We start from the raw sequence: 17,347 nt of genomic DNA, 5'->3' as shown, positions 1-17,347 counted from the left end.
CAGGACATGGACCGTCCGCATAGCAAACCAGCTACCATTTTGCATTCGGTCTGTGGCTGGTCTTGGGGCTGCAGAGAGGGCAGTCCTGAAGTCCAGATCCCAGGGACAAGAGGGCTACTGCAGAGCTGGCGAAAATGACCAAAGGAGGAAATCAGAACACGGTCCAGGTCACAGTGGGGAGATGTGGCTCATTTCTTGTCTCTGTAGTCTGCTAAGTGGTCCCATAATCCGGGCTACTCACACACTGGCCTATGCAGACACAAGCCAAGGGATGGAAGTGTAGTTAACTCCCTTCATCTGTGATGCTTGTGAATCATCACTGTGGTCATCATCATGGACACCAGTCCTCACTGTCCAAGCACATGGAAAGGGTGGAAAACAGAAGAGAATTCATGGTGACCACAGGCTACAGCCTGGCAGTGTTTTGTTTGGGTTTTTAAAATAGATCAGATCTATCAGCATATTTGTTGTCTTTTATTTCTTTCTCTTAAAAAAATGGAGTGAATTAAAATACTGGTTGCATAAATATTCTCATTATTTGATTAGGTAATGCCTACTTTAGATAGATAAAGAAAGAGACAGTTTAATTAAAACCATTTGGGGGGTGCCTGGGTGGCTCAGTCAGTTAAACATCCGACTGTGGCTCAGGTCATGATCTCATGGTTCATGGGTTCAAGCCCTGTGTCAGGGTCTGTGCTGACAGCTCGGAGGCTGAAGCCTACTTCGGATTCTGTGTCTCCTTCTCTCTCTGCCCTTCCCCCACTCATTCTCTCTCTCTTTCTCTCTCTCTCTCTCTTTAAGTAAATAAACATTAAAAATTTTTTTAAAGTATTTTGCACCGTGCCAAGCATATAGAAATAGTAAATAGACGGCAGCTATTATTATCAACTCCTGAATTCTTATAACCAAAGACTTTTGTTATATTAGAAATGCCCACTGAATTCATTCTTGGTCTTCTAAAATGTAGCATTAGATACTGTTTAGTATGATATTAACTCCATAATGAAAAAGAAAGAAAAAAGACCTGAAGGAAATATACTAAAGGACTTAATATGATTGACTCTGGGTGGCAGAATTATGGATGATTTTTCCTGCTTTTTTATACTTTGCATTACTTTCCAACCTTTCTACAATGAACATTTACTATTTCGAAGACCTGGGGCTGTACTACATTTTAGAAATAAGATTACTAGATGTTCAGTATGTAAAGGTTGTTTTCAACCGAATTTATTTCTCAGAGGCTTTGCCACTTTCCACCTGCATGACCCTGGGTACATTACTTCACTAACCCTTTGGATCTTAGTCTCCTCCTAAACAGTTGGTGAAAAGAAGCACTTCCTTCAAAAGTCTGTCTAAAGATCAGGCAAGAAAACATAGGGCAGTCACCTCACACACAGCCTGATGACCTACAGGTCCCTAATAGTAGGGCATCAAGACCTGTGAAGCAGTACCTCCCCTCCATAGAGTCAAACAACATTAGGGTCCTATTTGGATCAGTATTGAAAATGGAATGAGTCCACTTACTTACTGCCACCGTCACAGTCTGCCCTCTGCATGATTTCTGGCTATTCTCCAGCTATGCCTGAGAACGGCCTAACCCAAATTTCAGAAGAGTAATGCAGTCCTAAGGGTAATTGCATGAGTGTAAATAATGGAACGATGTGGTAACACACAGGCACATGTGCTTTGGATTTGAAAAGACCAGAGTTTAAATTTTACTAATTACTAACTGTGTGATCTCGGGCGAGGGACTTAAGTTTTTGGAGTCTTGATTCTAAATAACATCCATTGAACCCTTATTACATACCAAACAGTGGGCTAAGCATTTTACATATATCATCTCATCTAATTAACCCACCAACCGTGTGACATGTAACTATCATTCCCATTTTACAGATGAACAAGTGGTAAAGTAAGTTGCCTGAGGTCAGATAGCTGATTATTGCTAGAGTTCAAACATTTTAATTTTATTTATTTATTTGGGGGGAGGGGGAAGGGGACAGAGAGAGGAGAGAGAGAACCTGAAGCAGGCTCCATGCTGTCAGCACAGAGCCTAATATGGGGATCGAACCCACGAACTGTGAGACCATGACTTGAGCTGAAATGAAGACCCAGATGCTTAACCAACTGAGCCACCCAGGTGCTACACGAGAGTTAAAATTTTAATCCAGGCAGTCTGACACCAGAGCCTATGCTCTTACCCACTCTGCTGTAAAGTCTCCCATGCATTAAATGGGCATGCAAATATGAGCTGATGGGCTCATCACAACGATTAAATGGAATATTACATGTGAGGTGTCTGGGCATAGTAGGCATTCAATCAAGGTCTGGAATTAGAGAAGGCATTCTAATCCTAAAAGGTATTTGGGAGTGCATGTAGAGGAATTTCATACATAGCATGTATCATACCACTGGCTTCTCTTGTGTGCATCATTGTTGCTACTCACGCATATCTCTCTCCTACATTCTTTTTCTTGACAGGTAGTAGAGCATCTCAAGGAAAGGTAACTTTAAAGTATCCTTCAGATTTGCTACATGATTTCTCTCAGACATTGCAGTGATAATTTACTTATTATTCCAATCCTAACACCAAAAATAATGGTGACTACTTATTGAATACCAAGGGATTTACGTGATTTATCTCAGTGTATCCCAACAATAAAATTCTGAGTCTCTTTTACAGGTGAGGAAACAGTGAATTAGAAAAGTTAAGAAACTTGCCTGAGTTGACATGGATAGTAAATGGCGAACCCAGGACTCAAATCCCAATTTGCCTGGTTTTGAAGCCTCTTTATCTAATGGTCTCATGACTGGAGCCCCACTGCCACCTTTATCTCCATGTTTTTGGGATGTCTATCTATATGGCTGGAGAATGGCATGAAGTGTAACCCTGGGATCAGACCATTCTGGAAACTTAGCAGTAGTTGCGATTTTCCTATTTTTCTTTGAGGCTGAGGAAACAGAATTCGCTATAGTGAGGCTGAAATTGCCCAGTGGCCTAGCATCTTAGGGCTTGGATAAGCATCGATCAAATCCACTACTCACTATTCTGGTGGTCACTAGTGCTATTTGACAAATATTCCATTTTCCTCAGGGTTGAATCTCCTGGCTCCTTTGGAATTGGATGGAGCTTTGTAACTAGGTGCAGCCTTTAAATTTTGTGTGGGAGTGACATGTGACACTTCCAGGCTAGAGCATGGGGCCTGTTTTTGAGATTTTCCAGAGCCTTCTTTCCCTTTTGGTATAATAACCAGCAACATTCAAGATGGTAGCTGCTCCATCAGTTGTGTCTCTAAGTAAATACAAAAAAGCAAAGGACCCTGCCAATTTATGATGACTATATTTCTTGAGTGGAAAATAAATCTTTCTTGTTTTAAGCCACTAAGCCACTAAGATTTCAGAGTTGTTCGTTACTACAGCAGAACCTAGTTTATCCTGACTGATACAGCCATGTAGCAAATTATGGATCATACAAAGCAGTGCCTGGCTGTCAGTGTCATAGCTGCTAACACACTCTGCCATGACTAACACCAGTGTGAGGAGAGAAAGAAAGTGGGGGTGAGGGGCGCCTGGGTGGCTCAGTCGGTTGAGAGTCCAACTCTTAGTTTTGGCTCAGGTCATGATCTCATGGTGTGTGAGTTTGAGCCCCGCATTGGGTTCCATCCTGACAGCTGGAGCCTGCTTGGGATTCTCTCTCTCCCTCTCTCTCTGCCCCTCCCGCACTCACTCTCTCTGTCTCTCTCTCAAAAATAAATAAATAAAACTTAAAAACAGAAAGGGGGGGTGAAGTTTAGAAAAACAGGAGGGGGGAACACACACACACACACACACACACACACATGCACACAGAATGAGAGAGAGAGGGAGAGAAAGAGCATTTTAATTCTGGCGGAACCTCTAGGAAGCTATATTTTTTACTTTGAAGAAACATCCTCAAGGAACCATGAGGGTTGAGACTGTGTCTTGTGCACTATTTCCAGGGCTCAGTAAGATGGCTAACACCAAATATTTGTCAAATGCATAATATGTTGGATTATCATTTTATAAACAATAGAGTAGGTAGGGATGACTGCTCATGGAGCACTTCACTTGGTTTTGGAATTTTCTTTAACTAAAACGAATGCAACTCTCCTGGCTAGCATTTTAAACCAGGCTAGTTTACTTGCTTTTTCTCACTCACTAGTCCAAGGTCTCTAACCAAAGTCCTGTAGGATGGGGGTAGATGTATTTTTAAAAATTAGCAATATCCTTGTGCTTTAAAAAAGAGTGTCGAAGCTCATTCACATTCAAATAAAAGTTGTCATTCCTTAACCTCTTTAAAATAAAGAAATCAATCAGTCCAAACTTCAACTTGATCTAAAGATCCCCGTTCCTTTCATGGAGGGGGCCCTGCTGTGTGTGGGGTGGTGGGTGGGAATGACTCAGCCTGTAAAGCAGTGGCCACAGCCCTCAGACGGGCCAACAGCCAGACTCCACAGGCCAAGAGGAAAGAGTGGGAGGGCAAGGAGAAGGAAGAAGAAGCGGAGCAGTGCTGCTGGCACTGAAAAACAGCCTTGTGCTGGCTGGAAGAACTGCAAGGTTGAATGCGTCTCCAGGTAATTCCAAAGGTTCCTTCTCCTTCTTGCCAGTCATTATCCCGTAACTTATTCCAGGAGCCACTTGCCAGTAAGCCAGTGTTCTGCCATCATTAGACTGTGAGTTCCTGAGTGCATGCACTGTGTCTCACGCATCCTTTACTCATCCTATGCCCATACTGCCTGCCTGGCACTTTGAAGGCTACCAGCAGGTGTTTGCTGAGCAAGTGATTCTTCAGGACCTGGGACTGTTCTGAAAGCTACAACTAATAGCTTGACTCAGAGAGAGGAGACATGCTGCCTCTGCCCTATTCTGGGGCATGGGTTGCTAACTTTTCAGTTTGTGTGAGCATTCGTTGGCAGCTGCTGCCTTTTATCTCTTGCTTGCTTCCTCTGCTGTTCACGAAGTTGCTGTTAGGGGACTCAGCCAAATATCATTCCAGCTCTCTATGTGCAGTGTGGGAAGGATGTCTAGAGCTGGCTTCACTGAAGAGCTGAAGGCTGCTCCTGAATTCAGAGGAGGGATAATAAACAGGATACACCAATTCATTGTCTATCTCTGCCACCTACAAGCTATGATTTGGGGACAGTTTGCTCCTACCAAGCAATCACAGGCTTAGGAGACACAGTAGGGCCTAGAGGCCACAATGAGATGTATTCTAAGACTTTGGAAATACAGTTCACTATAAGAGTTAAATTACCAAAATCCATACACAGTGGATGTGATTAGCCACCTGTGGAAGTATGCCAGGAAATCATTTTAAATGTGTGAGTCAAAGGCTTGGGAATGAATACATAATGTCCAGTGAAGATGAACTAGGAGAAATCTCAGGGAAGCAGGAGGGACAGTGCAGAGAACCCAACCAGTGGAAGCACACTGTTTGAAGAATGCTTCTGAATATGTCTGTCTGGCAGTGGGGTGGATGGAGGAAGCTATCAGCTATAAGAGTAAAGAAAAGGGGGGTTTGCAAAGGCAAACACTGGTACACCCACTCAGGTACTCTCCCGGACAGAAGTTATCTGGGACCCTGAATGATGAGAGAGCACCAAAGCTTTTTCACCAGAGAGGAATTTCTGAAACTCCACTCCCTCCCTCCATTCTGAGACAGTGTCCTGAGCAGGCCAAAGTGAACCACCAGCACTCTTATCTTACTTCCTGGCAAGACTATACTTTTCTCCAGTGCTCTCAAAGTTTTTTAATTGGCCAAAGGCACTATGGCTCATTTACTCCATCTTCTATTGTAAGAAGATCCCTCCTCCACACAGACATTTTAATCCTTTCAAGGATTCACAAGGCAGGTCCTCATAGCCCACTGTGAGCCTTAGACCACCCTCTGAAGAATGCCATCCCAGATGCAGGCCAAGCTCTAGAGGAGTTTTTCAGCAGAAGGATGCCATCCCTTTCTTGGCAATCTGTTCAACTCTGCCCCCATATATACTGTGCCCACTGCGTGCCAGTGGTGCAAAACACCTCCAGCCCCTTCTCATGAAAGATGCCACCAAGGCAGGAAGTAACTTTGGAAACGGGGGGGAATCAGCTTGAGGGACTGGCCGGTCTGCAGAGGCTGCGTTTTCACTTGGGAAAAGCATTGAGCAGGAAGGCCAGACGTGTGTTGAAGAAGGGGCCTGGAGGTTTCTGGATAATTGCACGCACACCACTGAGAGTGGAAGGGGAACTATTAGGAAACAACAGGGCTGCCAGAAGGTCTTTCTCCACAAAAAAACCTTCAGAATACTTTACAACTGCAGCAGCTTCCTCTGCTTTGCTCACAACCAAGAGCTCTGGTCCCCTCTGTGATGTGGAGAATGGAGGTCTTAAGATGCCAGACTCAATTCATGATCAGACCCTTCATGAGGAGTTTGAGAGGACTGCTGTGTGAAGGCTCTTTGACCCCCAAAGTTCTCTGTTCTGGAGACAATACCTGAAATTATCCAATTATCAGGAAGTCATATCTGGACTAGAAAATCAGGACCTTGAGCTGGAAAATAATGATGAAGGCAGGGAAATGGGTTTGGTCCTAAGTCAGGGACACTGCTTAGGGGAAATATCAAAGGGTAGAGCTATACAAGAACATCCTGATGTAATGACAAGGGCCCCCTAATTCATAGGTAAGAACAAATCACTAGCAGGGAGAGACGCACACAGCAGAAAAGTAGCTGAACCCAAGAGAAAGATACACCTTTTCCATAGTTTTTCCTACCCTGTTGTGGCCACAGCTATCATATTTTAAAGAAGAAACCATGCCCATCATCCACTGGTCGTGGCCACTCAAGAGTGATTTTTTTTTAAAAATTTTTTTTTCAACATTTATTTATTTTTGGGACAGAGAGAGACAGAGCATGAACGGGGGAGGGGCAGAGAGAGAGGGAGACACAGAACTGGAAACAGGCTCCAGGCTCTGAGCCATCAGCCCAGAGCCCGACGCGGGGCTCGAACTCACGGACCGCGAGATCGTGACCTGGCTGAAGTCGGACGCTTAACCGACTGCGCCACCCAGGCGCCCCTCAAGAGTGATTTTTAACCCCACGTCTCTTACCCTTTCCTTATGGAGAATAACTGAACATAATAAACTGTATTCTTTGCTTGCAAACTTCTTCTGTTCATTTGAATGTTAGACTTTTCAGCCAAAAATATTTGCCCTAAAGCTATTTAGTAAACATCTTTGTTGAAGACCCACAAAACACTGCTGACAGTGTCAGCAAGCTTTCAAAGACAATGCCCATTCACTACTAATACATACTCATGTATGCAAACTTCCTCAGACTTGCCTTCAGAAAGATGCAATTTATGATAGTACAGGGCAGCAGAAGGTCCAAAAACAAACAAGCATGTGCATACAAAACAAAACAAAAACAAGTAATTAATTAATTCTGTGAGTCATCCTAATCAGATGATCTCCCAGATACTTTCAGCGTCTGACAATGCTGAGTGTGGCATTGAGACTAGTGTGGAGGGGAGTAGCATCACGCCTCTATTTCCAGGGGAGTTACTGGTTGCTGCGTGTGTGGTATCCTGACTGCCCGTCCTCATTCTGGCACTGGCACTTACCTTCTGAAGGGCAAGGACAGTCTGCTCATTTGTACCGCCGTCAGCTCAGGGACAATGATCACGCCTGTTGATGAAGGTGGCCCAGGTGATTACAGCAGCATACCATAGACATAATAGCAGCCATAAGAAACACAACCTCAGTTTTCCCACTTATAAAATGGGGCTGTGCATAATCTCAACCTACTTTACTAGAAGGATGACAGAATATTAAAAAAAAAAAAAAAAAAAAAAAAAAAAGCCTAGCTAGATACTCTATGGAAAGGTATGGTACAAAGCATCACAACTGCTATAATATGGTAGAAGCTTAACTCCAGAACCCTAAAAGGTTTCACACGGAAGTCCATGCAAGAGTTTCATTTAAACCTCATTGAAGTGTTCCTTGATTATTATGTGTAAAAAGAATCTTAATTTTTTTTTTAATTTAAACTCTTAGCATTCCTAGAGCACGGTCTAAAACGTAGTATTAAAATGAGGCTCTTGTTCAATCATAGCAGCTATCACCTAATTCCTCAGGTGTTTTGCTTCTTTGTTCTCCCCTTCCTTCTGGAACCCTGTAACCCCTCAGTCTATTTGGGGTGTGTGTGTGTGTGTGTGTGTGTGTGTGTGTGTGTGTGTAGGCCTGCGTGCCTTGCTGGAGCCAGGGGGCTCAGGTATCAGGAAGATTGCAGAAGCTATGTCTCGGTTGCCAAGTAAAGCTTTGATTTCTTTTGTTCCTACTGCTGGAGCCTCCTTGGCTGATTAAGTCGGAGGCTTCTCCCAGGTTTTGTCGGCCCATGAATGGAGCCTCTTCAGTGCTCACTGGAGTGCAATATCATTGATACTTCCTCTCCCAGCCTGGCTAGGCTGATGGATTAATCCTGCTGTGTACTTGGAGGGCTCACTGGCAGAAATGCAAGGTAAGGTGGAAAAAGAGGGCTGGGATTGGAAGGGACCACAGAGACCTTCTTCCTAGCATCAAACCCCCTAATTTTGCTTAACTGAGGCCCAGTGTGGAGCAGTTAGGGCCTGGCCCAAGCCTAGCAGCAGCAGGTCAGGTGAGCCTTAACTTCCGGGGCCATCTACTCTTCCCACCACAGACACTTCTGAGAGGGCTCTGCGGCTCTCACTGTGGAACAGTAACCCCACATCTTTCCCCAGCCAACAGCCAGGTGAAGGAACTGGTTACTAAGATCATGAATCTTTATTAGGAGAAAGAAAGGGGTTCAGAGTACTTCCTAGTAAGAGTCAGAAAGCTGCCTTGTTTGCTAGTGATTTACCTGTGATTTTTATTTTCCTGCCATCTCCCTCAGTCTCACACACATGCCCCAAACCCTTGGGACTATACATCAACTATTCCCAGCCCAAGAAAAGACTCTGGCTCCTGACAAATCTCCTCATTAGAGACAACACTTCATAGCATTTATTACTTTCTGATATCATGTTACACATTTATTTGTTTGACTGTCTCCTGTGACTGTTTTGTTCAGTGATGTACCCCTCTCCAGCGCCAATAATGCTGTCTACATCATAGTAAGCGCTCGAAAAAATCATTTTGTAGTATGAATGAATGAATCAATGAAAATTACATCCCCAGGCACCAGCACTGAAGAAGAAAAACGGATGGGGAGGGAAAGGACATGCATCTTCTTTCTTCTTGGCTTGTAGTCCCTCCCCACCCTTCCCATCCCCAACTCCAATCACTGTCTCCTGCCTCCCTCTCCTTCTCCTCCTCAAAATAATGTGGTTCCTCATCTTCACAACAGAATAAAAATAGCTGATAGCCATTTAAAAGTAACACCTTTCAAGGTCATTTAGAAAAACTCTAAGACTTAAGCCAAAAGGATGCATCCTTAGTGGTAGAATTATAGATATTGGCCAATAGGTGGGAAAGGGGTAAGACATAATGGACCTTCGTGAGGCTCCTTATAACCCAGCACACGCACAGCCTGCCATGCTTCTAGCCAGTGAAATGAAATTCCAGAAAATATTTAACACTGAACATGGAATAGTAGCCAGAGTGCAGCCAAATCTCATCAGCAAATTCACTCTGTTGGAAAGAATCTGAGAAAAGTAGGGCATTTGTATGGTGACGTCTCTGCGTAAATTAGCAAAACTTTTAAAAATGTAATTTGGTAATACAGAGTGAGAACAAAAAATATTTAAACCATTTGATGCAGACATCTTACTTGTGAATTTATTTTAGGAACATAATCAAAAATAAGAGATAGGTGTCTGGGTAGCTCAGTCGGTTGAGCGTCCCACTTTGGCTTCGGTCATGATCTCACCGTCAGTGAGTTCGACCCCGCGCTGGGCTCTATGCTGACAGCTCAGAGCTTGGAGCCTGCTTCGGATTCTACGTTTCCCTCTCTCTGCCCTTCACCTGCTCACACTCTGTCTGCTCGTCTCTCTTTCTCTAAAATAAATAAAACATTAAAATTTTTTTAAAAAAGAGAAAAGCTTTATGCACAAAACGTACATTGTCAAATTATTTCCAGTAGTTAAAATTTGGAAGCAAAACAAAAACAAAAACAAAAACCCTAAGTGATGAATAACAATGAGGAAGAAACCATAATGTAAATTACACCACAGTAACAGATCTGACTTAACACTGCATCTGAGCAATGTACTACTCATAAGAACTTGGGTATATTATGTAACATCTCTAAGGTCCAGTCTCCTTGTCTGTAAAATTCCTTCTTTGTATTAACAATACCTAGTTCATTGAGCCCTGAGGATTAAAGGAGATCATTGTTGTCAATTACTTCTATTATTATTATTTCAATAGGTGGCATTATATCTTCATGGAAAGAATCAGTGGACCTGAATCTCCCAACACTGTAGTTAAATAAATATTACAGGAAAACACACTGAGGCCCCAGGTCCCCTTACGAGTACACATCTTCTTATTAGTATGGGTTTGGGATTTGATTCCAAACAGGCAGGACTTGAAGGTATCTTTGCCCAGGGGTTGCCTCACATTTTTACCCCCAATTAACCAAAAATAACTTGGCTTTGGAGAATAGGGCAGATAATCCCTTTTCTTTCAACTGTTCTGCCTGGGTACATTCTGTGGAGGGATAACTGGGCAGAATGGAAAGGACAGAGGTGAAAGGGTCCAATTAATGAGATAGCTTCTTCTAAGGCTTTTCAGCTGAACTTGCATTTAACCATGGAGCCACTCACAAAGCTTTGACCTGCTCCCCTCCTCTCAACCCCCGACTTCGTTCTCAAATCTGATGTTATTGCTGGGTTGTGTAGATCTGGAACCCCTCAAAGAGCAGGGGATGCTTAATTGAGGAAGCCCTGAGAGCCATCATTAATGAGCACTCTGGTCTTGGACCTTGAAAAAAAAAAAAAAAAACCAATGCATTGACTCAATTTGCACAGCTTTATCCTTCTTCCCACCCCTTCTTGCCCCTTTATTTACCTACCGCAGATTGGCTCCAAATCTGGGATTTTCCTCTTTTTAGCTGTTCATGGGATGGTAATTAGATCTTCTTGGCTCTTTGTCTATTTGTCTTATTGTTGAAGTGTGTGTGTGTGTGTGTGTGTGTGTGTGTGTGTGCGCGCGCGCGTGCGTGCGTGCGTGTGTGTGTGTGTGTGTGTTGGTGAATATGTGTACTGTGAAGTTCCTAGGGCTGCCCTGGTGGTTGTGAATTTACACCCAGGGACAAGTAGGGGTACACAGTTCTTGGATATAGCTTGTGTATCTGGAGTTTAAGTATCTGTTCACATTTGTATATCAGAGTATTAGGACATATTTGTATCAACTTTTATGTCAGCCAAAGAGAACAGCCTGCCAAGAGAAGCATATGTTTCCTACTTAAGGATTTCTAGAATGATATAACTCTCCAAATGAATGAGACAGGAGGCGATGCTATGCAAGGATCGCAATTATACACCCTAAGCTTTCCAGATTATTTAAGAAAGCCGGCAGGGCCACATGTAATTTTCATGGGCCCCAGGTACTTTTGCCTACATGTGCCCCTTCTTCCATATGAAATTATCACAAGTTACCCTTTATAACCCCATTAGTATACATTATGTTCATTTTTTTCTTGTGGTTTTAAAATACATTAAAACATTTTCACAGATTTCACATTTCACAGGGTTGCGGGTTCCTGGCTCTGGGCCTGCCCTACCTAGGGGGTGTTGGCATGAGTCTGGGACATGGCTAAAGGAGGGACTGCAGCAAAGGGGACCCAAGGTCCTTCCCACAAAAGCTCCATTGCTGTCGCCTCCCATAAAAATATCTGAGGGGTGGGGCTCCTGGTGGCTCAGTCAGTTAAGCTTCTGACTCTTGGTTTCTCCTCAGGTCATGATCTCATGGTTTATAAGTTTGAGCCCTGCATAGGGCTCTGTGCTGATGGCATAGAGCCTGCTTGGAAGTCTCTCTCTCTCACTCTCTCTGCCCCTCCCCTGCTGGTACTCACACTGTCTCTCTCAAAATAAATAAATAAACTTAAAAAATATATCCAAGGGATTAAGGATTTCTCATACAAAAGCTATGACTGACAATTTTCGTTACCAGCAGGAAGTAAGATATTGTAGTGGCTCTTGCATTCAGTCAGACTTGGAAGTGAATTCCAGTTCCACCACTTACTAGCTCTGTGAACTTGGGCAATCATTTATCCCCTCTGGGCCTCAGTGTCCCCATTTTAGTATATGGAAAATAATACTGCCCTCACAGCATTGTGAACATTTAAGGAAGTGACAGAGGTAAGATGCCCCAGCCCGGAGCCTGGCACTCTGAGTAAGCAGGCACCACGTAACGGCTGTTGTAATTTCTCAGTTCTCTTGGGGGGAATTTAGTTACTTGGCTTCAAGTGAAATTAAATCATGGGATGGACACGTATGCAGGTGAGTGATAGTCTGGTGTTCTTAGTGGGAAAACTCACTTGATGCTTGAGACATCCTGATACCCAATAAACAGTATCCCCAGGCTGGTTCACAACTTTTCTGGCTGAACCTTGTACCATCCTTTAGCTCCAGAGAGCAAGCTTCTTGCTATAGCTCAAGACAACTGCTTTAGAGGCTCCAGCCTTCCCTGGGACCTTGAAAAATCACAGCCTACCATCAAGAGTCCATCTTTCACACTCTTCTTTCTCTCACTACTTCCTGCTCCCAGGGTAAGGCTTTCCACTCTAGCTCTACGCCCTCCCCAAATCTAAGTTTCTTGTTTCTCCCAATATTTCATGTTTCCACTTCATCCCTACATGTCTCCACATATCCTTTTCTTGCCTTTCTACTTCTCCTGTGCCAGCCAGGTGCTACACATGCCATGTCTCATTTAATCTTCCAGATAAAGCTGCAAGGTAGTCATGGTAATCTTCATTTTTACAGATGAGGAGACTGAACCTTAGAGCAGTTAGGCAACTCCCCCAAATCAGCCTGATGGGATTTGAATCTATAGCCTTCTGGTGCCAAAGGCCTAGTATGTTTTGTTTTGTTTTTTTCATGAATTAAGTCCACAATCTCTCATATGCCATTTTTTGCATCTAAAAAAAAGATCTCTAAACATCATAAATTGTTTTTTTCTTAAAACTCTTCTGGTTAAGAAAAAAAAAAAAAAACCCTGGGATGGACTGCTGTGAGGCTGGTTATAATATTCATTTATGTCAGTTGGTGTGATCAACAATAGCACTGCTTTTTCTGCTAACCATGTTATCACTTACCGTTTAAAGGAGAAGCAGTAAGCCCCAGACCAGAGTATTCCCCTACCAGCCTGAGTGGTGCAGGGCCCCTTGTGTCCCAGCAGTGACCCTGTGGAGTAAGTGAAGACAAGAGTGTTGGAACTCTGAACCATAATCCTGCAGCTAAGCCAAAGCAATATTCCATGTGGGCTGATACTAGATTTCCCATTCAGGTCCCAGCAGAGCTGAGGCAAATGGCTAAGCAGCTCTTCCCAATAAGCAAACTTGGGCCATAGCATAGCAAAATAAATCTCCCAACTTGGCTATCCAGGGGAGAAGATTGAATCCTGCTGCTTGCAAAGGGGCCCACGGGACAGCTCATGCAAAAGGCAAGGGCAAAACAGCCAGTTGAGTGTCCTTTGTTTAGGAGAACAAGATGTTCAAATTACATGAGACGGCACATGCGTGAATGCCTAGTTGAGCAGCCCTCAGTAAACAATTCCTACCTTGCCCTTTAAAGCACAGGGATACATGGGTATACTGGGTGTTCAAAGTGGAGCTGTTTGGGCAAAAGAGGACACACAGAAGAGATACCAGCTCTGAGGACTTGAGCCTAGGACCTGAGATACTTGGTCCCCGGAACTTCCCTCTGCAGTAAGTGGTGTCCTTCATCTCTTGATAAGAGGGAGCTGGAACTCAACCAAAAATATAGTCTCTCCAAGGTCTCTAAGATTGGGAAACCTGACACGGATGTGACATGGGAAGAAGCGGATAGGTGTCAATGTGGAGACTGCTGGTGGAAACCTACTGCCAAACTGTCATCTGTGAGGCCCAAGAAGGGCTGGTCTTCCTTAGGGAGCTGTCAGAAGTGAATCCCTGTGAGGCTGCTATAGATGGACATGCACTAATGACCCTTTCAGACAGTGGCTGTAAGCCAGCACGTCTGCAGAAGCTCATCCAGTGGAGAGAAAAATAAGTGGGGAGTGAGCATTTAGCCATAAAAGCTCTCAGAGCAACTCCCAACTTCATCTCACACTTCTCCAGCCTTATTCAAGAAATGGCTGAGGAGAGACCTTTGGCTTCTCCCTGTTGGAGTGATGTCATTTCTGTGAATTGACTTCACCTTGATGAAGATGAAGATATATCCCTCATCAGAACAGGGAAGATAACAGTTTCAGGATGGAACAGAACTTAACCTATCACACTCTTGGGCTTTGCAAAAGTATACTGAGTACCCTATCTCTTATTTCTGGGCATTGTCTCATGTGAGGGTGGGAGGAGACTGGGAGAGGTGGTTCGTATGAAAGAAGACAACATTGAGTGTGGTTCCTTGGTTATTCATTAGGTTCTCTGGTCACTGAGATGAAAAGGTACAAAGAATAGCCCATTTCCAGCATCTTGGCATTTAGATGCCATCAGGGGCAATTGCTAATGATAAGTATTCACAGTTGGAGAATTATAGCTTTGGAAAGAGCCCTAGACATCATCAAATACTACTCACATTAAGGAACGAGAACACAGATGCCAAGAGAGGCTAAGGAACATTCTTAAATGATGGAAGAAATACAGATTAAGAATTCACATGGTTCACCTATGGTGTCTCGGCATGGTCCAGGCATTGGTGCCACTAACTACATCTATGCCCTGCTGATAAAAGGGAAGAGAATCCACACATACAAACTTCTCTTTTCTCATATGTAAAATGAGGAAGCTGGATAATGCCAAGTGTTGGCAGAGATGTGGGCACGGAATACCTTCATACGCTGCTGGGGGAACGTGGACAATGCAGCCATTTTGGAGAGCAATCTAGAACTACTGAGTCAAATTAACATTTAGAAACTTAGGAGCCAGCGATTTTACTCCTAGAGGTATTGTTCCATGTGAAACACTTACAATATTCCATAGGGGACATACACAGGAAGTTTATTCCAGTGCTGTCTGTGGTGTCAGGGAGTCGGGGCCAACCTGGCAGTCTTTGGGGGAGCATTGATAAAGTATGACAGAGGCCCACACTGGAGTGCCAGGCTGCAACTAGAAGTGTCGGTTGACAGGAGTACATGACAAAATGCATGCTCTTAAACTGACACCCTGGGAGGGGGAGGGGAGGGAGGAAATAGGATGCGATATATACCACGTCTCTCTCAAATCTAACTACCATTTATTGTACTTTGCACCAATATTTTATGCTTTGACTAAGAGAGTACAATCTCTGCCAATTAAGCTGTGAGAGACCATTGATTGCAAGGTGCATCCTGGTGTCAGAGATTAAAATGTGGAAAAACATGTTGTTTTAGAATCCATTTATGTAAATAAAAGCACGTGCACAGGTTAATCTCTTTTGCGAAAATATCTTGTTTTAAATTTTATTTATTTTGAGAGAGGAGACAGAGGCAGAGAGAGAGCAAGTGGGGGAAGAACAGAAAGAGAGAGAGAGACAGAGAGACAGAATCCTGAGCAGGCTCCCCACTGTCAACGCAGAACAAGATATGAGGCTTGAACCCATGAACCGTGAGATCATGACCTCAGCCTAAACTAAGAGTTGGACCCAGGCACCCCTGCAAAAATATCTTCAAAAACATATTGAACATGTTGCCTACGGGCTGTGGCAGTGACATGCGAGCAGCTCTGGGGATAGAGGGAATCAACAAATGAACGGGGGAGCTTGGCACAGACTACAGATGATAAAGTGGTTAACTCAGAGCAGCTGTGGATAACAAAGTGTGAACGTGTGTACTAACATCAGCTTCAGGGGGTTGTGGTGAGAATCCCTGATAGGCACAGGCACAGGCACAGGGCACAGCCTGTCACAGGAGCACAGGGCTCACGAGTCATTTCCACTCGCCCTTCATCTTTGTGTTTGAAGATGCTGCCCAGGATAGGAGTTGAAGGGAAAGGTTCAATGTCCCGAGTGTCATTTACTTCCTTAAAGTCCAAGTACGGTAAGCTTGGGTTTGCTCCAGGACACTGTCAATAAACGTGGAAAACAGCAAGCCGTCTTGCTGCTGTAATACTGGAAGTCTATTTGATTATTTGTTTATAAAGAGATATAAATGATAAGGGCAATGATGATAATGAATAAAAACCAGTGTTTCAGCAATGCTTAATTTCCAGAGATTCTTTGGATGGTTTCCCAATTTCTCTGGAAGAACAGTACAGAATCAAAGCAATAAGCAAATAATATACAAAGCCTCTGCTGGGGGCTGCTGGGAAACAGGTTAACTTCCCAGAAAGTCTCACACACTCGTGTATTAGGAACATGCTCAACCTGAAACATGAAGCATTTTCTAGAAGGAGCATTAAGGAAAGGAAGTACAATGCTTTAGATGCCCTGGGAAGTAAGAGAGAGGCCTAGGGAGGCTCAATGAAAACGATACAAACTGTGGCTGCCAGAAATGTCTTCCCCTGAGATTCCGAAGAGGAGAATAAATTCTCTGAGTGAATCCGTTAGATCACTTATGAACATGCTGAAGAACTATCTACCCCCTCCCCACAAATGAGGAAACGCTCCTAGATTTGAGGTAAAAAAAAATGTATCTTGGTCTTTAAAAATTAGACAGTGGCAAAGTAAACATTTTAGTAAAACTGGACAAGGGGAGCCACGCAGCAAGCTTGCTGAGACTGGAGACGGTCTCTGCGACCCTGCTGGCCACAGTGAGAAGGGCCATTTTCTCACAGCAAAGGGCTCTCACAGCTCCAGATTTTGTGCTAATGGAGGTTGAACAATAAAGGTTTGCCACTCGCAGTGGTAAACATTAAGAGATAGGAGGGGAGGGTGGCTGGGAGTTGGGTGTCTGCCCCCTTACAAGAGGACAGGGACTGGAGAAAGAAGCTATAGAATCTCCAGGTTTCTGGGTGTCTTCTTTCTTCCCCTTCCTTTCCCTATCGCTTCAATTTTAGCTCTTCCTACCCTTTGTTGCAGAGGCTCCACTGCACAGAGTGTCCATCTTTACCTTAGGAAGCAAAGCCTTCAGGGTTACAGCCTGCAGGGTTACTGTGTAAGGAGACTCTAGAGTCCCTCTGAGTTCATGTGTGTGTGTGTGTGTGTGTGTGTGTGTGTGTGTGTGTGTTTAATGCTTACTAATTTTTGAAGGAGAGTGTGTGAGCAGGAGAGG

At 43.9% G+C, this 17,347-nt stretch overlaps 1 long non-coding RNA gene across 1 annotated transcript in view; it reads left to right on the top strand.

Annotated features, from left to right (window-relative positions):
- LOC121036242 (uncharacterized) overlaps positions 1-236 on the top strand; it is a 28,680-nt gene extending 28,444 nt beyond the window's left edge. Inside the window, exon 3 of the long non-coding RNA XR_005793287.1 lies at positions 4-236. This is a non-coding gene — a long non-coding RNA (uncharacterized LOC121036242). The remainder of the gene's footprint in view (positions 1-3) is intronic.
- Positions 237-17,347: the final 17,111 nt, after the last annotated feature.

The sequence above is a fragment of the Herpailurus yagouaroundi genome, unplaced genomic scaffold, assembly GCF_014898765.1.
Source record: "Herpailurus yagouaroundi ecotype Mexico unplaced genomic scaffold, PumYag 162, whole genome shotgun sequence".
Taxonomy (NCBI): domain Eukaryota; kingdom Metazoa; phylum Chordata; class Mammalia; order Carnivora; family Felidae; genus Herpailurus; species Herpailurus yagouaroundi.
This window is presented reverse-complemented; position numbering and strand designations above follow the sequence as displayed.